Source organism: Pseudophryne corroboree, chromosome 1 (assembly GCF_028390025.1).
Source record: "Pseudophryne corroboree isolate aPseCor3 chromosome 1, aPseCor3.hap2, whole genome shotgun sequence".
Lineage (NCBI taxonomy): Eukaryota > Metazoa > Chordata > Amphibia > Anura > Myobatrachidae > Pseudophryne > Pseudophryne corroboree.
In genome coordinates, this window is record NC_086444.1 from 746,217,499 (window position 1) to 746,240,413 (window position 22,915).

Here is a 22,915-nt window from a genome sequence, read left to right on the forward strand (position 1 = left end):
CTGTGCGCTACCTCAGTGAAGACTGGAGTCTTCTGCCGCCGATTTCGAAGTCTTCTTGCTTCTTATGCTCACCCGGCTTCTGTCTTCCGGCTCTGCGAGGGGGACGGCGGTGCGGCTCTGGGATCGGACGACGAGGGTGAGATCCTGTGTACGATCCCTCTGGAGCTAATGGTGTCCAGTAGCCTAAGAAGCAGGACCTATCTGCAGAGAGTAGGGCTGCTTCTCTCCCCTCAGTTGCCAGCAGAGCTCCCTGAAAATAAAAAACCTAACAAAATACTTTCTTACAGCAAGCTCAGGAGAGCTCACTGAACAGCACCCAGCTCGTCCGGGCACAGATTCAAAACTGAGGTCTGGAGGAGGGACATAGAGGGAGGAGCCAGAGCACACCAGAATCTAAATTCTTTCTTAAAGTGCCCATGTCTCCTGCGGAGCCCGTCTATTCCCCATGGTCCTTACGGAGTCCCCAGCATCCACTAGGACGTTAGAGAAAAGTAGTTGTCTTCAAGATGGCCATACAATTAGTGTTCTGCCCTATTGACTAGAAACGGAGTAGATAACATGATGTGTACGGCTTAATAAAGTGCATAGGGAGCATTTTAACAATGTAGCCATGGGCCAAACTACCAGCGGTGCAACCAGTGCATTGCACAGCTGCCCGCATTACAATGAGTCACATTGACTCATTGTATGCCGCGGCCAGCGCTGCGCCCCCACCGCCAGTGTCCACAGTCACACCTCACTCTTCTCTCTCCCCCTTTCCTCACGTGTCTCCTCGCCCAAGTCTTGGCTGCCTGCGTTACTGGAAGGCCCAGCTCTCCCCTCGGCTCCTTCCCCCAGCTCTTCTAGTGTGACTCATGATGGGGCACAGAGTCTCCGTATCAGTTACTGTACCTTATACTGACACCTTCCACCCTCTGTCCCACCCGCGCTTCTCCCAGCTGCCTGCCTTCTTAGAACAGCTTAAGTGTGATGCAGTAAGCAATGCAGGATGAGCCGGTGCCAGGCTGGAGAGGGGTCATCTTCACATCGATGTACCAGCATTATGCCATTAAAGCCCCAGAACCTGGAGCCCCCTCTGGACTAGGTGCGACACCACAGGATCTGCAGGCAGCTAAGGGTCAGGGGCACATGATGTAGTACACACCCCGTCCTCCGACCTCCTCTTCCCCAACCCTCTCTCACACGAGGAGCGACTCGCTCTGCACTGGAGGTGAGAACTGTGTGTGCAGTCTCTGCAGCGAAGCAGCAAACTGCATCCTGAAGACCTGGTTTTAGGTTTATGTTCAGCAACGACTGGTGAGTTGTGAAGGGGGTGGGATGTCTGGATTTTTGTAAAGTATGGGGTGTGTGTGTGTGTGTGTGTGTGTGTGTGTGTGTGTGTGTGTGTGTGTGTTACAGTGTATAGTGCATGGGAGTGTATAGTATATGGGAGTGGGTGTCTGGGTGTAGTAGTGTATGGGGGGGTGTCTGGGTGCTGTAGTGTATGAGGGGGGTGTCTGGGTGCTGTAGTGTATGGGAGGGGGTGTCTGGGTGCAGTAGTGTATGAGGGGGGTGTATGGGTGCTGTAGTGTATGAGGGGGGAGGGTCTGGTGCTGTAGTCTATGGGAGGGGGTGTCTCTGTGCTGTATTGTATGGGGGGTGTCTGGGTGCTGTAGTGTATGGAAGGGGGTGTCTGGGTGCAGTAGTGTATGAGGAGGGTGTCTGGGTGCTGTAGTGTATGAGTGGGGTGTCTGGGTGCTGTAGTGTATGGGAGGAGGTGTCTGGGTGCAGTAGTGTATGGGAAGGGGTGTCTGTGCTGTAGTGTATGGGAGGGGGTGTATGGGTGCTGTAGTGTATGATGAAGGTGTATGGGTGCTGTAGTGTATGGGAGGGGGTGTCTGGGTGCTGTATTGTATGAGGGGATGTCTGGGTGCTGTAGTGTATGAGGGGGTGTATGGGTGCTGTATTGTATGGGGTGGTGTCTGGGTGTTGTAGTGTATGAGGGGGGTCTGGGTGCTGTAGTGTATGGGAGGGGGTGTCTCTGTGCTGTAGTGTATGGGAGGGGTTGTCTGGGTGCAGTAGTGTATGAGGGGGGTGTATGGGTGCTGTAGTGTATGAGGGGGAGGGTCTGGTGCTGTAGTCTACGGGAGGGGGTGTCTCTGTTCTGTATTGTATGGGGGGTGTCTGGGTGCTGTAGTGTATGGGAGGGGGTGTCTGGGTGCAGTAGTGTATGTGGAGGGTGCCTGGGTGCTGTAGTGTATGAGGGGGGTGTCTGGGTGCTGTAGTGTATGGGAGGAGGTGTCTGGGTGCCGTAGTGTATGGGAAGGGGTGTCTGTGCTGTAGTGTATGGGAGGGGGTGTCTAAGTGCTGTATTGTATGGGGGGGTGTCTGGGTGCTGTAGTGTATGAGGGGAGTGTCTGGGTGCAGTAGTGTATGAGAGGTTGTCTGGGTGTTGTAGTGTATGAGGGGGTGTTTGGGTGCTGTAATTTCAAATTAAATTTTTTACATCAATTAATTAAGGGATCAATCAATCAATCCTTTAACTGCCTTCCACTGCATTCTCCACCTCAATTTCCCTGTACTGCCATCAAGCCTCTTCTCGATTAATGAAAACATTCTTTCTATTGGGTCGTATAGTTTATTAAATTATCATCATGTCTGCCACTGCTGTATGGCAATGTTTAATAGATGTGATATATTCTTTTAAAGTGTCATGTGTTTGTGCAGCTGCTCTGTAGCTTAGTTTGGCCAGCTAACCTTTGGCCAATATTTGTGAACAATATTGTGAGCCATGAGGTGGTCAAAATTGAGTGGAAATGACTGGAAATTAATGCTATTGAGGTTAATAATAGTGTAGTAACAAAACATGCCAAAATTACATGATTTTAGCTGGTTTTATATATATATATTTTTTTTTAAATCCAGATTCAAAACCAAAAACACTGTAGTTTTTTTTTTTGCAAAACCAAAAATAGAACTAAAATCAAAACTCGGGGGGTCCACACACATCTCAAGAAGAAATTAAAGTGGGATTCAGGAGAGGGGCTTACTTTGACGAGAGGCTCCCAGATATGCCAGCACAGTTTGTAAGTGTGTGGTAGTTTGTTAGTGGAAATGCGATAGGGGAATAGGAAGTTGAAGTTTCTAATAAACCAGACTTTACAGTAGAAACTGCAAGTATTATATGGTTTGTGTTCTATTGTACAGTTCTAAATCAATTTTAGGAGAGTAATAGTACTGTAGAAGAAGTCCATGAGTGCCAAATCTGAACAAATATATTTAAATGTATTACCTCATTTAGGGGCATAGTTATCAAACTACATTTGCAGAATGTCCTCTATAAACACTTATTTCGGGTGCCACCCAATAATGGCCCTCATTCCGAGTTGTTCGCTCGGTATTTTTCATCGCATCGCAGTGAAAATCCGCTTAGTACGCATGCGCAATGTTCGCACTGCGACTGCGCCAAGTAACTTTACTATGAAGAAAGTATTTTTACTCACGGCTTTTTCTTCGCTCCGGCGATCGTAATGTGATTGACAGGAAATGGGTGTTACTGGGCGGAAACACGGCGTTTCAGGGGCGTGTGGCTGAAAACGCTACCGTTTCCGGAAAAAACGCAGGAGTGGCCGGGGAAACGGTGGGAGTGCCTGGGCGAACGCTGGGTGTGTTTGTGACGTCAACCAGGAACGACAAGCACTGAACTGATCGCACAGGCAGAGTAAGTCTGGAGCTACTCAGAAACTGCTAAGTAGTTAGTAATCGCAATATTGCGAATACATCGGTCGCAATTTTAAGAAGCTAAGATTCACTCCCAGTAGGCGGCGGCTTAGCGTGTGTAACTCTGCTAAATTCGCCTTGCGACCGATCAACTCGGAATGAGGGCCAATATTAAGTATTCCCAGAATGAATGTATAGGGGTGCCACAGTCAGAGTCTGCAAGCTATGCTGTCACACAGGTCAGAGGGCCCTGGGGACTACAACGTTGCTGCTTCACAGCACTCGCATGTGTCCTAGGGGGCTACACATCACAGAATTTTCTAGAATAGGGATCTTAAGAATCGCATATACTGTAGGTGGCATGGCCACAGTCTAGTTTTTACCAAATAATGCCATTTAGTGACCCACAACTGCTGGAGACAACAATTGTGATTGTTGGGAGGCTTGCAGTATAATTTATTTGTCCATCCCCAATCCATATGAATTTTAATAAGCAACATTCCTTCTCTTACTACTGTATATGTCCTGGACATTGCATAAAATTTTGTTTGCTATGAAGGCTGTTTAAAATAAAATTGTGTGTTACTAAACAGTTCTCCATTACATTGCACTTAATGGTGGCAATTAGAGCTGCTTTCATGAATCTATGCACCAACTAATGTAATCATTTCCCTAATGTATTATTAGCTATAAAAGCAAAATATTGCCAATAAATTCAGTACTATATTTAATGCCAAGAGATAAGCCACTAATATGCGCAATTAGGGTCATTTACTGAAGCACAACAGTGCAGCACAAATGCTTTCTGTGATATTGTATGCCTACTTTTGTGCAATTGTACCATTTGTACATGAAATCGCATGGATTAAAGACTTACTGCAGCATACTGTATGAGTGGATGCAAATGTTTGCACTTTTTGATGAAAGGAGTAGAGCAAATTTGGATTTTGCATTAATGAAATGACCTTATAGGGATGGTGAAGGTAAGTTTGTGCATATTTTGGGTGTGTGCACACTCTTCTTCCAGCCACATCAGCTGGAAGGTAGGTACCAGATGAACTTTAAATAATGTTTTAAAAAAACATTCATACAGACAACGGACATGCATGTAACAAATACAGTCCTGATATCACATCACTCTAATAATCAATTTAAGACACTATAGACAATAAACAATGGAAATCTGAGCAGATAAAATCAGGAAAAGTAAGATCACTGTTACTCTAATTATGTGAAGCAGAGAATTGTGTATTTGATAGAAGCAAGTACTCAGATTCAGGAGTTACAAGACATAGAGGGAAATTAGTGAATGGTTTTCCAAAACTCTTACCTCTCCTTGGGTATTCCTGACTGTAACCTTGTGAGTTTCACAGCTTGGGACCAGTGTTGTCCATTCAGCACTTACAGCTCACTGTAGTTGCAGCTGTGGAGATGTTTTGAAATCCTGTATCCGTAGAAACATCAGCATCTCTCTGCGTCATCCCAGTACACTGCAGAACTCCCAGTATGACCCTGCCCTCTATGGAAGACTATTGTACATGATCTAAAGAACTCACTTTGACAATGTGCTATGGCAGATCTTAGATATCATGTCTACTCCATGAGGTCAATACATCTACTGTCAGAAACACACAAGAAAACCTACTCTCTCTATCTATCTATCTATCTATCTATCTATCTATCTATCTATCTATCTATCTATATATCATGCTGGGCAGCAGCTCTAGCCTATAGCTACACCTTTAGATACAATAGTCAATGGTATACAATTAAAAAATTAGAACATTATAGGGGTCTATTCATGAAGCAGTGAAAACAGTGGAGAAGTGAGCCTGTGGAGAAGTTGCCCATGGCAACCAATCAGCTACTCCGTACAGTTGTATAGTATGCAAATTATAAATGTTACTTCAATGCTGATTGGTTGCAATGGGCAACTTCTCCACTGGCTCACTTATCCACACTTTTCACTGCTTCGTGAATACACCTCTAAATAGCAATAGTTCATGTAAAGTCTGATCGTCAGAAGAAAGCGTTCTTTCTGTTTAATACACTACCCCTTTTATACTCCCCTGAAGTAGTCCCCATATGTACGAAATGTGTGGGTACCTACTAACTTACCTACCTCCTCACCTACAGCCTCAGATGTGAACTTGGTCTATTTACATTATTACCAGCGCTGTTAGGCAATTCGTGACCAAGGATGACATGTACTTCACTACATAGATTCACTGATCCTTATTAAGTCTACCAAGTCCATACAAATAAGTACCTTATTTTTTATATTTTATGTACATTTTAATGTTTCCTTGGTTTGCTGTGTTATTACAATAAATCTATTTTTAGAAAAAAATATATATTGTGCTAGTAAGATTTTCTTTTATCTCTGCATGCATTTGGAAAGTGAACTTGTACATATCCATGTGATGATGGAATCCGTTAAAAAACCAAATCACAGGGCCTAATTCAGTAAGGATAGCTCCTGCGCATGACCCGTTCTGCGCAAGTGCAGAGCAGGTCCTGCATTCGCATTATTAAAATGTGAACGCCTCTGCCTGAGCAGAGGCGTTCGGAGGTAGGTACAGGTGCCGTGGCAGCAGGCCTACTCAGATGACAGAGGGCTGTGACCATGGTGACTGATGGTTGTGATGGTGATGCTATGTCTTTGGATGCAGCACTTGGATCTGCAGTGCTATGTGTGGGTGCCTTTTGTTCTCAGAAACCTCCTGCAGCATCAAAATATTTTCTCTTTGCTGCTATGTCCAAAGACGAAGCAGCAATGAGAATAATGGCCATCTCTGAATCAGGCCCTATATTTATCTCATGGAGATTGCGAGAGTGCACATTCACATTGCTGCAGCTGATCTCTGCTCTTGCAGATCCGCAGAATAGTGTTAACAGGGAGATTCCATTACCCTCTTCAGTTATCCTCTTTCCACATTTGTACTTGCACAGCATTCTGGGGCACAAAATGGGCATGTGATGTTGGAGGTCACAGACTGCTACTTCACAACTCATGTGCATGTGTGCAGAACGGATTTCCTCTTTAAAATGATGGGTGATGGAGGCGGAGCACGGTAGCATGGGAACTATCAGTGAAAGACTGGAGTAGGTTGCATCCCATGGCAATAATTGAGCAAGTATTTTTATTGAAAGTTTTTGTAATACAAGTAAACAATCAAAGCAAAACAAATTAAACGTGGCAACACAGCAAACCCCAAAATTGTTAACAGATAGCCACATAGTGCTACACTGCATTTTTTCTGTGCTTTTATATATATATATATATATATATATATATACTGTTTTTCCTTGGTGCGCTATATCCAGTTCCAAAATGAACCAGTATTGGCAGACTTTATCTCTGTGCAGGGCCGGTTCTTGCCCTTGTGGCGCCCCGCGTGGCTTAATACAGGGGCGTGGTCAGTTACACCCCCCTGTAGAGTTGTGCCCCCATTTGTGCCCCCTGTACAGTTGTTCCCCTGTAGAGTAGTGCTGCTTACATAAAAAATAAAGAAAAAAAATAAAGAAAAAAAAATAATACTTACTATCCCCGCTCCTGATTCCCGACCGCTGCTGACCTCCGCTGCAGACCTCCGCCGGCGCCGCTCCTTGGATCTATGGGAGAGACGTCATGACGTCTCTCCCATGGCACAGCATAGATAGACACAAGAGGTCAATTATGACCCCTAGCGTCTGTGCCAGTCCCACAATGCTGTGCGGTGCGCGATGACGTCGCGCACCGCACAGCAAAGGTCCTCTCCATGAAGGGAAACCAGATGGGTAGCATCTAGTTCCCTTCACAGCGGGGGGCACAGCTGAGGGCACTGCCAAACAGTAGCGGATCTTGCCATGGTGCGGCGCCCTCCGGAAGGCGGCTCCCCGGGCAAAAGTCACGTGTGCCCGTATCAAGATCCGCTACTGTTCTGAGGTATGGAATAGAGGTACCTATAATGACATACCCTCACACCAAAAAATCACCCAACAAATAGAAGCCCAAAGGCTGAATTAGTGGTTAACAATATTTGAACATTTATTAAAAATACATAAAATAGTATACACTGGTTCGATTACAATTGGTAAAAACATAGCAACATCAACTGTCTCTACAACAGTGGTCTTGGTGGTAAACAATACCCTCCCTCACCTCAAAAAGGTGTGAGCTCTTGGGAGGGTGACAACGCCACTATGTAAGGGCCCGTACTAGATGACCCTACACGTTTCGTCAGAATCGACTTCTTCAGGGGTTCAAGAATTATTAAAATGGGTGAGAAGGAGAAAAAGATATGGAGGATTAGATATATTTATAAAAAGCAACTTTTCTGTTGTTCTAAAGTACTAAATTCTGTGGTAGTGTGGAATTACCTACCAGTAAAGAGCACCCTTTTTGGTTGCTTTAAAATGATTTCAACTTGTTTAAAAGTAATACATCTTCGAGTCTTATAGCCTTATTAGATTTAAAGTCAGCTGATACCTTTATAGAAACAACTGATTCGCTGATCGTAAATTACTGGGAAAAGGGTTCAGATAATCAATTGGTAGAATTATACGCTAAAGATATTATCTGCCTGCACTTTTATTGGTTGCTTCAAACTGGTCCTTATAACTCTTCAAATTATGGCCAAATATGGCTTAGGAATTACTTCTACCTAGTATGAAATAATGGTCAATTATGGTAGAATATTACATTAATATAGGGATGGAATATTAAATGATCTTATATAAGGATAGATAATTAACACCTACCAATACGGAACCTTTATCCGTTGACTAGGAGCAATATACTAAAATGGCCATAGCAGACCTGGTGGCCAACTAATATCTAGAAAATAATTTAATTTGATTACTTTCAATAATAGCTCATTACTAAACTGTTTTTAGATGTTTAGCTATAGATCATACCTAAAATCAGGAAATCAGAAAGTCTTGTGTCGACAATAGTGGAGGAGACAAGTCATCTTAGTAGAGAAGAATTGAACATTGTTTGCTTTATTAGGTCATATTCTACTAATATCTGTATATAAGAGAGAGTCTCATATCAACTTTTCATACGAGACTCTCTTATCTACAGGGCGCGATGAATCACCTAGTAAAAGTGTAAATTTCCTAAAGGTCGGTTTCTAATACCATAGATTTTACTCATGTTTGGAGGAGTTTCCATCCCAATATTTATCATGTAAGAATACAATAAACAGATCTATGAAGTAATGTTTTTACACACTGCTAGAAAACCCATCTAAAAAAAAAAAAAAGAAGATGCTTGAGAGCTGCGATTGCTCAAATTAAAGCCAACTGACCAATGTTTGTGTATGGTACACACAGGGCGAAACTAGGAATTTTGTCCCCAGGGCATAACAGTAGTTTGGTTCCCCCTACCCCCACCCCACAAAAATAAAATAAAAAACAGCAAACAAAAAATTAAATTAAATAAATGAAATAAAGAAATAAATACATTACCAAAAATTAGAGAAAAAAAACAGTTTAAAAACTATTTATATCAGGAGTGGGGAACTTTTTTTTCTACCACGGGCCATTTGGATAATTATAAAATCCTTTGGGGGCCATACAAAAACCATCTTAAAAATTAGCCTGCTCCCAGTAGATATGCCCCCAGTACATATGCCCTCAATCAGTAGTTATGGCCCCAGTCACTAGTTATGCCCCCTGTAGTTGTGCCCACAGTAGATATGCCCCCTGTAGTTATGTCCCCTGTAGATGTTCCCTGGTAGCGCCGCTGACACACACACACACACACACACACACACAAAAAAAAAACCCCCACAATACTCACCAGCCCCGCTCCTGCTTCTGGACTACGCTGCCCTCCGTCTGGCCGCCTGCTCCTCGGAACTATGGGAGAGACGTCATGATGGCTCTCCCATAGCGCACAGCCGCACACTGCCTGAGCCGGAAGCCGGAGCTCAGAAGTGAGCTCCTGCCTCCGGCTGCCGCTGAGGGTAATCCGGCATCTCCCTCCTGGGTTAGGTGAGCTGCGGGGCGGGTGAAGAGGCTGTGCTTGCCTTATACGACCCGCGGGCCAGACGTTCCCCAACCCTGATTTAGATGAATATAGAAGTGCTAGAAACTGCAGTATACAGTACATAAATGGTAAGTATAAATTGAAATCAGTAAGTGATTTGAAAAATCATGGACACATTAATAGGTAAGTATATGGTATTGGTTGCAGATTGGGAATAAAAGGAAGTGGAAAAATGGGATAAGATACAATAAAATAAATATATAAATAAATGAAACAAATAAAAAAAAAAATAGCCAGGTATATTGTGTCAGTGTTGATAAGGCACATGCACAGACAGAGCAATATTTACAGCCCTTTTAAGAGGTTCTGCGTGTGGGTATAGAAACAATCCCCTGAAAATCCTGCAGTATACAGTATATATAGAGATGGAACTAGCCCTATCTCTGTCCCTAAGGAGGATACCAGTTCTGAGACTCTGTGTTCCCTCCTGCCTTCATCTCCATTCCCACTGCACAGTTCTCCACGAGTGGCGGTGCAGTCCTAGAGGTTTGCGGCAGTCAGCAGTGGATCCATTCCCGGGACATGTGACGTCACCAGGTATTGTACAGTTTTCTAAGGCGGCCAAAAAGCTTCCTCCACACTCAGCAGAAGCACAACAGTAAGGGCTGAAACACACAAACCGGCTTTTACCGGCCTGGAAAAAGCTGGATGGCTTTTTCCCGTGCCGGTATTGTAGTTATCAGTGTGAGGGGTAGGGGCCTTTCACACTGCACGGCCCCGGCTCGGCTGCCGGGTTGCAGCCGGAAATATCCACTGGAAGGTCCGGCTGCCGGGCCGGGGCTGTGCCATCTTTGCAGCCACTGGACCGTGTGTGTGAAGGGGAGCTTTCACACACAACATTTTTTTTCCAAGCCGTGTCTAATGCTGGGCAATCGCACAGCATTACACACGGCTCAAAGCCGCTGTGTGTGAAAGACCCTCCCGGATGGCAAAAAGCCGGACAAAGTATGTCCAGCTTTTTGCCATCCGGGAGAAACTGGCGCGTGTGTTACAGCCCTAAATGACTACACATAAAAACCTGGCTGGCTGCATGTGGATCTCTCTGACAGCTGGGAGACTGAGGACTTTTATACACTCAGAGAAGCCTCCCTGGCCCAGCCGGCCACTGGTCTCAGCGCCCCCTCAATTCAGTGCCCGGGGCATATGCCCCCTTAGCCCATCTCCCCCTCCTAGTTGCGGCCATGGGTGCACATAAACAGGGCCCAAAATGTGTCTGCAACTGTGGGTGTTGCAAAATGGTGTTTATTTGCAATATTGTGCTTAGTGTTACAGATGTATGGTTGTGGACTTTGCAGCAGAGAATAATTAATGAGGTGGAGGAGGAGCACCTGTGACAGGCCAAAACAAGGATCCATGGAGGCCTTGCAGAAACTGTGTATTTAAAGCACGTTGTCCGGGACTCCCTCTCATGTCAGAAGGCGGTGCAAATGTTTCACCTCACCTGCACAAACCTCCTGGATCTGTATGAACAGATGAGATATGGTTTGGGGCCTGTAACATCATGCTCCAATGCAGTGTCTGGGTTGCACAAATTACCATGTGCTGTTCACTTTATAGCCCGATGCTTATTCCAGTCGGTGTGCTCACAGGTTCTAGGCATTACACTGGCACCATTATCAAGGCACTTATACTGTACACACATGATATATCTGCTTCCCCAGCCAGGGTTCACAAAGGTATGAGCTAACGGTAGCCTCCTGTAGACTTTCAGTACTATCTCATATCTTATGCTGGGCAAACGCTACGATTATTTGGCTGATCCGGCTGATATCGAAGGATTGCACAGACAATTATAGCGTGTATGCGGGCGACTGATCCAAATATATAAATCGGTCGGGCATGCTTAATTGTCCAGCACGTCCTTCCTTATTTTCTAAGCTGAAAGTTGGTCACATCGGGCAGTGTATATCCTACCACAGTCGACCGATGGACATTTTCCCTGTTCCTCCAAGGGCCCAGTGCCGAAATCATGGGAAAAAAAAACGCTATGAGAGATCTCACAGTGTATGGCCACAATATCTGCAGCGTCAGAGGCTGCTAGATAATATGCCTGTCAGTCAGACAAGCATATTGGCCCTCATTCCGAGTTGTTCGCTTGTTATTTTTCTTCGCATCGGTGCGATTTTCCGCTAACTGCGCATGCGCAATGTTCGCACTGCGGCTGCATCAAGTAAATTTGCTAAGAAGTTTGGTATTTTACTCACGGCATTACAAGGTTTTTTCTTCGTTCTGGTGATCGGAGTGTGATTGACAGGAAGTGGGTGTTTCTGGGCGGAAACTGACCGTTTTATGGGTGTGTGTGAAAAAACGCTGCCGTTTCTGGGAAAAACGCGGGAGTGGCTGGAGAAACGGGGGAGTGTCTGGGCGAACGCTGGGTGTGTTTGTGACGTGAAACCAGGAACGAAACTGACTGAACTGATCGCAGTGGCAGAGTAAGTGTCGAGCTACTCAGAAACTGCTAAGAAATTTCTATTCGCAATTTTGGGAATCTTTCGTTCGCAATTCTGCTAAGCTAAGATTCACTCCCAGTAGGCGGGGCTTAGCGTGTGCAATGCTGCTAAAAGCAGCTTGCGAGCGAACAACTCGGAATGAGGGCCATTATCTGTATGTGTATGCACAACAGCAGGAGTAATAGACTGCACCAAAGGCTGAGGTATACTTCAACTGCCACCACTATCACCTCTGAATGTACAGTCTGTGCAGTGCAAATATGAGAATAATGAGTATTGTTGCAGGATTTACAATACATGCCATAAGCATATCTATAACAGATTATCCAGAAGTCCCGAATGCCAGAAATCTGTCCATCGACGGAGCATCTTCCCAATACCTTTGGACAGATGGAACAGCACATTGGTGGTCATTCCGAGTTGATCGCTAGCTGCATTCGATGAGACAAAAAAACGGCACTTCTGCGCATGCGTATGTGGCGCAATGCACACACGCGACGTACTATTACAACAAACAATGTAGTTTCACACAAGGTCTAGCGAAGCTTTTCAGTCGCACTGCTGGCCGCAGAGTGATTGACATGAAGTGGGCATTTCTGGGTGGCAACTGACCGTTTTCAGGGAGTGTTCGAAAAAACGCAGGCGTGCCAGGAAAAACGCAGGCGTGGCTGGTCGAATGCAGGGCGTCTTTGTGACGTCAAATCCGGAACTGAACAGTCTGAAGTGATCGCAAGCGCTGAGTAGGTTTTGAGCTACTCTAAAACTGCACAAAAAACTTGGCCGCCGCTCTGCGATCCTTTCGTTCGCACTTCTGCTAAGCTAAAATACACTCCCAGTGGGAGGCGGCATAGCGTTTGCACGGCTGCTAAAAACTGCTAGCAAGCGAACACCTCAGAATGACCACCATTGAAAGCAAAGATACTAGCACTGTACCAGAGCCTTTGCTATCTTTTAGAATATTACTGGGAAGATGGCACTGACCACAGAAGGTGTATGTGTGTTTTGGGGGAGGGGGGGGGGGGGGCAAGGACTGCTGCATGGAAGAGGGGAGGCCGCTGCCATTAATATGCCCCTGCATGCCACCTACATCTTGCTCTACTCAGCCCTCTTTGCTAGCCACAATTTACTCATCTTTGTAACTTGCTGAAGCATTTTTCTCCTCAGACATTTCTTTCATCCACCTTTTACTGCCTGAAAATATCTTCCATATATTTGCATATATTTAGTCTGAAGGTCTGCCATCTTTCTCATTGCCACCTCATTACCTCATTGCCATCTCATTACCCTCTCCAAAAGTTTAATTTTAACCCTGTCGCCCAGAGTCAAGATCCACCTTCACACCCACACTCTTATGTCCAGTGCAGACTGGAAGGGGGAGATCTTCTCTACAAGGGATGGCTATCAAAGGAGTCACCATCAATGGTGCCATTGGTGCTTAGCATCGATGCCATAAAACCAAATGGGGGTCATTACGAGTTGATCGTAGCTGTGCTAAATTTAGCACAGCTACGATCATTCACACTGACACGCGGGGGATGCCCAGCACAGGGCTAGCCCGCCCCGCATGTCAGTGCCGGCCCTCCTGCAGAAATACAAAGGCATCGCACAGCAGCGATGCCTTTGCACTTCAAGAGTAGCTCCCGGCCAGCGCAGCTTTAGCGTGCTGGCCGGGAGCTACTCATCGCTACCCGCCCGCAGCGACTGCGTGTGGCGTCACGCAGCCGCTGCGGCCCACCCCCGTTTGGTCCGGCCACGCCTACGTTGGCCGGACCACTCCCATGAAATGGCGCCCAAACGCCGCCGTTCCGCCATCTCCCGCACAGCAATCGCTTCTGCTTGTCAATCAGGCAGAGGCGATTGCAGCCCTGCTACGGCCTTCGGCCATCTGGCATGCGCCGGCGAATGCGCAGTAGGGACCCGCTCACTCGGCTGCGACAAAAAGCAGCGAGCGAATGGGTCAGAATGACCCCTTATATGCAGGAAAGTGATGTATTTTCTCATTGTGGGTAGCAGGCCAATCAGGGAAGGGGGCAGTAATGAACAGGGTGGGGCTAAACAAAGGGCTATTCATAGAGGAGGACGGAACTAAGTGGTATCAGTGCTAAGCCTTATTCCCCAGTGCCTAAAAGAAAGAAAAAAAACATTGCTGCACTTTATGCTGTAGTTGGTGGAGAAACATCAGATCTTTTACATCAATGGCAAAACCATCTCACATCGGTAGCAAACCATCGATGATTGTTAATGAATGATGATTGATGGCCATCCCTACATTGACCCGGGGCTATCTTCCAGTTTCGGTGTCCCTGCTGGCAGATGCCACCCTTACCCTTATCTCATTGCCACCATCATATCTGTCATTGCTCTCCTAACTTCCACTTTTATTCTCCCTAACTACTTTCATGCTGGGACGTTGTGATGCAGCTTTGTCACATGCTCTGTGCCTATGCTGCTCAGAGAGGAAGTGAAGAAGCATAATGTGTGATTGACCTGTTATAATCTTGGCCCATGGACACAGGATTTGGGGGCATAAATCTAATGTAAGTGTCTGTGTCAGGCTTTCTACCGATGATCATGCTGACTCTGCATGGTGTCCCCTCTGAATGCTCACACAACGCTCAGACTGTGCTGCAGTCTAATTAGTGGAGTCAATCTGCAGTGTGTGTATGTGTACATGCAGGTGTGTGAGTAGTGTATGCGTGTATATGTGGGTGTGGGAGTTTTGTAAGTGATCACCTAAAATAAAATATCACCTAAAATAAAAATATATATTAAGTTAAATCTGCATAAAATAGTCAACATTGTATTTAATAATAATAATAATAATAATAATAATAATAATAATAATAGTATTAGTATTATTATTAGTATTATTTCTATTATAATACAAAGTATTGTAAATATCACTAGCAACATAGTGTTAAAATGTAATGATAATATAGGTGGGTGGCTTATTTAAAAGGTAAAGGCCTCAAGGGAGTGATACTCAGAAAGGGGGATGTTTGAAGGGGGTATGAGGATAAGGGTGGTTTAAGGGTAGAAAGAGGACAGGTAGAATAAGACAATAGGATTACAAACTGACTACTGTTCATCACTACGCAAAATAAAATTTCTTCTGCACTACTTCATGGCAGCCATTACTCTGGGATTGCATCCCATCCACCTAGTTCTAGACAGGAAGTTTTTTCACACTTCAGGGACCGCCCACTTAGGGTATATAGAGCTACTCCTCCTCTTCCTCCTCAGTCTTTTTTTTTCCTGTCTCCTAGTCAGGACAGTGTAGTTGTTTGTTATTTTGTTCCAAGGACTTACCTCATTAGCTATACCCAGTAAATGCGCCTCTGTGTAGCCGGATCGCTGCCTCTCTCCATTTGCAGCCACATGTGTTTTTATGCTCCCTGGCCCTGCAGAGCAATCGGCAGAGGTGCATGTGATGGGTGATGGCTAGTGGCTGTCCCAGGAAGATGGTCCGAACATACGCCCGCCCCAAGTTAGGGGTCAGAGGCAGAGTGGCGCCGTGCACCGAGAAATAATGGAGCTGCTGGTCCCTTCAATTTATGCTACAAGCCTATGACAATATGAAGGAGAGCCTTCTCCCCAAAAGCCTGTATGTGCCCAAAAAAGAGAGGTAAGTCCTCATAAAGGGCACTTTATTAATATAGTGTTAGTCAGGATATAGTCTGGTTACCATACTATGCTGCATTGTGTCTCCTGCATTGGAACGAAGAAGAAAACTTATAAGAAACCCCATTTATTTGCGCTGTCAGGATGCAAGAAGCTGTACCAGGGACGTGCAGTCAGGGGAGGCAGGGGAGGCAGTGCCTCCCCTGTCATTAATGATTATAATAATACAAAGAAGATACATAAGACACATATTCTGTGTCATATGTATCCCCTTTATATTATTATAATCATTTTAGTCCATGTAATAAGTTTGGGAGGCACTGATAGCTAGTGCCTCCCGTAGCCAGTGGGAACGGGACAAAGCGGGGGGCGGGGCCATGCGCTGGGCTGGAAAAGCCCATTACAAAAACAGTGGAAAGCGGCACTTACACAAGTGCCTCGCTGGCAGGGAAAGCACGCGCCTGCTAGTGAGGCACCAGTGATTGGACAGCGGATCCAGTGCTGGATTCGCTGGTCCAATCACATAGACGCGGCCGGGAGAAGCGGCGGCGGGACTCGTCAGGTACTGCTCCTGCTGCGACGGCGCCGGGATGCTCAGGAGTGCATGCGGCGCTTTCTTCATTAAGAGCGGCTCCCCCCTTCCTGCCTGCTGCCGGTCCGGCGCCTGTCACACACAGGCAGAGCCGGAAGACACAGTGCAGCAGCAGCGGTACATGGAGGAGGCAAGAAGCCAGCACCGCGAGAGCCAAGTGCAGAGAGCTGGGAGTGCTTTATGCAGTGGACGGCGCTAACTCCCTTCCTCCACTGCTCTCTCCCAGACCCAGGTAGCAGCACCGACACCTCTGCGGAAGGCACATATGCCGAGGACTCAGGTGAGGGCGTGTGAGTGAATGAAAGTAGCGTGGGAAGGGGGGCAGCTCACACCCACAGTTAACCAGAGACTCCCCCGGGTAACAGGGCTGCAAGGAGCAGTGGCGAGTTAAAGGGGGGTAGGGGGGGGGGGGGGGCACTGTACACCAGCTAGTGTCGGGCTGGTTCCGGAGACTGCTGCTTGATGGTGAGGGTTTATTTTTTATCAAAAGGGGCGTGGTCACATATCCGTGACTAAGCCACGCCCCTGACTGTGCCAAGTCTCCTGCGATCTGACTGCTGCTTTGCTGACACAGGCTCCTGCAGTCTGAGCTGGAGCCTCCAGCCTGGAGGTAGCTACTGTGGTAGTGTGTCAGTGTGTGTGTGCCTCGGTATGAGTGTATGTGCCTCAGTGTGTCAGTGTGCATGTCTCAGTATAAGTGTGTGTGCTTCAGTGTGAGTGTCAGTGTGCGTGTCTCAGTATGAGTGTGTGAATGTCAGTGTGCGTGTCTCAGTAAGAGTGTGTATGTGCCTCAGTGTGAGTGTCAGTGTGCATGTCTCAGTATGAGTGTGTGTGCATCAGTGTGAATGTCAGTGTGCGTGTCTCAGTATGAGTGTGTATGTGCCTCAGTGTGAGTTGTCAGTGTGCGTGTCTCAGTATGAATGTGTGTGCCTCAGTGTGAGTGACAGTGTGCGTGTCTCAGTATGAGTGTGTGTGCCTCAGTGTGAGTGACAGTGTGCGTGTCTCAGTGTGAGTGTGTGTGCCTCAGTGTGTGTCAGTGTGCGTGTCTCAGTATGAGTGTGTGTGCCTCAGTGTGTGTCAGTGTGCATGTCTCAGTATGAGTGTGTGTGCCTCAGTGTGAGTCTCAGTGTGCATGTCTCAATATGAGTGTGTGTGTGCCTCAGTGTGCGTGTCTCAGTATGAGTGTGTGCGCATTAGTGTGAGTGTTAGTGTGCGTGTCTCAATGTGAGTGCTTGTCAGTGTGACATTGTGGACAGAAAAACACAAATTGAATGTCTGCAACAGGATCCCCACCCTGAGCATCTGATAATGTCTCAAACAGATACAAATGGATGGGAAATATCATGAACTACTGATACAAAGCCAACTACCTAATTTATAAGCCCTACAGAGCAAATGTATAATACGGGTTGGTGGTGCTCCCCAGAGCCAAATAAACAGAGAAAATACACTTAGAAAAAAGAAGGCTCTTTTTTTTTGGGGGGGGGGGGGGGGGGGGGGTCACGCTTGAAAATGTCCGCAGGGTTGTAAATGCACACTTAGAAAAAATTAGAACATAACTTTTATTATTCCATCTTAAAAAGAGTAGAGTTCCCCAAAATACTTAGACAAACCAAACATTTAATTAATTCAAACGTAAAAGTGACCTTTAATGTATACACAATTCGTTGATCAGATAATCCTATAACCACTACTCTAGTCATAAATGACAATACCAATTAATGTTATACACCAAAAAGATCTGAAATGTTTACAAATGACTGAAATTGCATTCATTATCTGCATAACACTCGGTCAAAAGCATAAATACAAAAAACAAGTTAATTGGCATTAATGATCCTTAATCATATTGCTCCCTAACCGCCAATTATTGTGATCTTTGAAAAAGATCACATAAATATAAAATAATGTAAAGTTAGAGTAACCCAATATGGAAAAGACACAATTGTCACCTCAATTAGTAAAGTATCAAGGTCCTTAAGAATAACAGTATAGGCTTGTATTAGAGAGAACAGTATTCACCTCAATTGATCAAGCATGAGGGTCCCAGGAGCAACAATGGTGGTCATTCCGAGTTGTTCGCTCGTTATTTTTTTTTTCGCAACGGAGCGATTAGTCGCTAATGCGCATGCGCAATATCCGCAGTGCGACTGCGCCAAGTAAATTTGCTATGCAGTTAGGTATTTTACTCACGGCATTACGAGGTTTTTTCTTCGTTCTGGTGATCGTAATGTGATTGACAGGAAGTGGGTGTTTCTGGGTGGAAACAGGCCGTTTTATGGGAGTGTTTGAAAAAACGCTACCGTTTCTGGGAAAAACGCGGGAGTGGCTGGAGAAACGGAGGAGTGTCTGGGCGAACGCTGGGTGTGTTTGTGACGTCAAACCAGGAACGACAAGCACTGAACTGATCGCACTGGCAGAGTAAGTCTCGAGCTACTCAGAAACTGCACAGAGAAGTCTTTTCGTAATATTGCGAATCTTTCGTTCGCAATTTTGATAAGCTAAGATTCACTCCCAGTAGGCGGCGGCTTAGCGTGTGCAAAGCTGCTAAAAGCAGCTTGCTAGCAAACAACTCGGAATGAGGGCCAATATACTGTAAGCTTGTGATAAAGATAACAGAAACACTGATGTGTTCTAATTGCTAAAACGTTTGTTGCTTTAGAACAAGTTCAAAAGCTGCAACTTAATATTTTGTTGCTATAAAACAAGTTTATATTCACCAACTAATGTAAGTGGTAGCAACACTGTTATTTTATTACTGCCACATTGTTAGAATCTTTTGTTAAAGAAAGCAATTGATACAATTTGATTCAGCAGATAGTGCAGTAAAATAGTTATTTGCACAGGTATTTCCAGTTAAAACAGGAATACATAATTGTGTATCTGCACTGTATAATTTACTGTAAATAAAAAAATACTTCTGCTGTTGGTGTTAGATGCTGATCGTAACCCTGATGCCAAAGGACAGTGCAGGGAGACTACAACAAATTTGCCAATGAGAGAGTGCTGAAAAATAGGAAAAAATACTGAGCTAATATGTGAGGTAAATTACCGAGAGTGTAGTACAGTATATAGTGATAGAGGGTCCCTTCTGCTGTCTGCGTTAGGGGGAACGGGTCACCCTGATACTAAAAAGCATTGCAGTGTGCCGTCCACGATCGCTGATGAGAGCAGACCAGAAAAAAATGTGTGCATTTACATCCCTGCGGACATTTTCAAGCGTGCCCCCAAAAAAGAGCCTTCTTATTTCTTAGTGTATTTTCAGTGTGACATTGTGTGAGCTCACCCGTGCTGTTACACGGACCCCGGGCTGTACTGTTTATGTTGTATTTTATATTGTGCTATACCTAGTGTCACCCTCTCCGTGTAACCCACTGCTGTCATCCTCTCCCTGTCACCCAATGCTGTCAGTGTCACCTTCACTCTGTCACTCACTGCTGTCTTCCTCTCACTGGCGTCAACCCTCTCTCTGTCACCCACTTCTGTCACCCTCTCCCTGGTGTCACCCTCTCCCTGTCACCCAATGCTGTCAGTGTCACCTTCGCTCTGTCACTCACTGCTGTCATCCTCTCCCTGGTGTCACCCTCTCCCTGTCTCCCAATGCTGTCAGTGTCACCTTCTCTCTGTCACCCACTGCCGTCATCCTCTCCCTGGCATCACCCTCCCCCCTTAATATTTATTTTACAAAATTTACAATATATTAGCCGCCTGCTCATCACAAGTTTGGCAGTGGCAGCATCGGACTGAGATGCAAATTAGGGGCAGGGGGACCAGGGCCTTTGATGGCTGCGATTTTGTAGTAGATTGGCATAGGCAGCAGCCATTAGCAGCGGTGGTAGTGGGTATTGGCTTGTGGGGCGGTAGCAGACATCAGCGCAGCGGTGGTAGGGGTCATCAGTGGGCCTCAGCGTACATTATGGCTGCAGTGCCTCACCAGCCACTGACCTCACCGCACGCCACTGAGCTGGTCCTGTATTGAAGTGGTTAAAGATCACTCTCCTGATAGTGCATTCAGCACACCTCATATTATGTGTGTTGTCTAATTGCCAATTAAGGAATTGTGGGCTACACCCTGGACTTGTTAATTTTATCTGCACCAGTATGTGTTCAGTCCATCAAGTAAAATATGCCAAACTGGATATGCTTAATCTGTCTGATCTTGGAAGCTAAGCAGTGTATATTATAAAGTCTGAACCTACATTGCTAGTGTGGACTTTGATTATGATGGCAGAATGTTGGGTGATACCAAGAGAATTTATCATGTGTATCCGTTTATGATGAGCAGTTCCTAAACTGATGAACAATTCCTAGAGCTGATACTGCAGCAGCAGAGGCTGTTTCATAAGCTACCACTGGGAGAGACGACCCCGGCAACTGGTCCTCGCAGTCCCCCACAGAGAGCAGGGCTGTATTGTAGCATTGAAATAAATAAATAAATAAACAAATAAGGTATATATATATATATATTATGCATATACTGTGTACAGCAAGTTTTTTTTTCTAAGACTGATGTTACTAAAGCTTCATTGTCACAGCTTCAATACACTGCACATGCCCAATCTCTTCAGTTCCTGGCAGCTAAGCAGCATTGGGCATGGTTGGTATTTGGATGAGAGACCATCTGGGAATTGCAAGGTGCTGTAGGTTTAGTGCATTGAGACTTGGACTATGATGAACAGTCTTAGAAGAGAAAATTTCAGGACTTTATATACAGATATATAATAGCTGTATGTTTTCTCATAGAATGTGTTGGAATGACAGCTCTGTGGTGCATTGATGGGCAGCAAATCTACATAAAAGTAATCCTTGCTTATGGAAGTTCCCTGCTGTTTGGTAGCAGTCTGGAAGTGACCTCAGGATAGAAGTAGGTCTCCTATGCCATCTTCTATAGAGCAATGTTCTAGGAGCCAGACATTTTGTGCCAGCATGGCACTATGGTGGTAGATATTCTACAGGAATGCTGAGGCAGTCCTTTTGCCAAACCTTCAGAAGAAGCAGTCGATGATAACTACTATGGGTCTCCGGCATCTGTGCCAGTAGGGGGCAGTCTTCTGAAACTTAGCAGGAATCTGTGCAGAACAGATGAGTTCAGGATGTAGTATCTCAAAGGTATCGGATGGAATTGCTAAGGTTCTAAGAAGGAATCATTTTGTGAAAACTGAGTGTTCAGCCTCTCACTAAGCCCTTTCTGGCAAATTTGAAGCCTACAGTATAACCACCTTTACTTTTCAATAATCTGTTCAGAAGAGGTGTTTGTAGAACGGTGTTTTATTATTCAGTAAAGGGATCACAGATATGATGCGTTGATTTGATGTACAATACGATATGATGATATGTGATAATGAGGTAAAACTGTTAATGAAACAAGAATATGCAATTATGATATGCATGTGAAAAGCAAAATGGATATACACAAGTACATATAACATGGGCTGTGCAAACATGTGATTACATGTGCAAGTATAAACTACAGTGCAGCTAACATTACTCACTGGCTAAACAGGTTGAGATGAGACATTTAATATACAAACTCACCATCGAATGCTATATGAGAGTTGGACCCATGTAAAGCATGACTGTCTGGGACCATGAGGGAAGTAGAAAGGCTGATCCCAGCTTCTTCATCCCAGAATGCATTGCAAGACTGGCTACAAGAGGCTATGAGGGTCAAATTAATTGATGGGACTGACCACTAGATGGGGCAATAATACAACTTTCTGTAGTAAAGGTAATCAGATCTACACAAAGCAAATGCTGAAGGCATGACACTCCCCGTCTGGTATCACTGGTACCATATTTTAAACTCTAAACAGATAACAATAAGAATAGTTCAGTCACTGGTCTGAGGAACAACTTAGTCTCTCCTCGCTTACAGATCTTGACCTCAACCTTACGAACTTTCCCATCCTTGCTTGGGAACGTCTTGGTGACAAGACTTAAAGGCCATTCGTTGCGTTGTGACTGGCAATCTCTGACGAGCACAATGTCACCTGGTTTTAAGTTGGGTTTGGCAACTTGCCACTTGCTCCTTGACTGCAGGGTAGAAAGGTATTGTCTTTTCCATCTGTCCCAAAAGGTGTTTGCAAGGCTTTGAACTTGTCTCCATTGACGTTTGAACAGGTCTTTGGTATTGAATTCTCCAGGAGGAGCATAGGTAATCCCGGTCTTCTGTGTAAGAAGAGTGGCCGGAGTAAGTAGAAGTGGGTCTTCTGGGTCATTAGACACTGAAATCAATGGTCTTCCGTTGACGATAGCTGAGACTTCAGCCATGAAGGTTGTTAAGCTCTCGTGAGTAAGTCTTGCAGTTCCCACTTGCAAGAATATGGAATCAAGGATTCTGCGTATCATGCCGATCATCCTTTCCCAGGCACCTCCCATATGAGAAGAATGAGGCGGGTTGAAGGTCCATGTACAACCTTGCTCACTGAGATATCTCTCTACGCTTTTAGTGTCAATGTTCGAATTAATTTGTAATTCTTTGGCTGCTCCAATGAAGTTGGTACCTCTGTCGGACCG

At 45.3% G+C, this 22,915-nt stretch overlaps 1 protein-coding gene across 2 annotated transcripts in view; it reads right to left on the bottom strand.

The window, feature by feature from the left end:
• CAPS (calcyphosine) overlaps positions 1-22,915 on the bottom strand; it is a 147,447-nt gene that overhangs the window by 101,699 nt on the left and 22,833 nt on the right. Inside the window, exon 1 of one of the 2 annotated variants that reach the window (XM_063916603.1) lies at positions 5,030-5,136. The exons of the other annotated variant lie outside the window; for it this stretch is intronic. The gene's annotated coding sequence lies outside the window, so the exon portion shown is untranslated. Of the gene's footprint in view, positions 1-5,029; positions 5,137-22,915 lie in introns of those variants that run through there. 2 annotated transcript variants of the gene reach the window in all.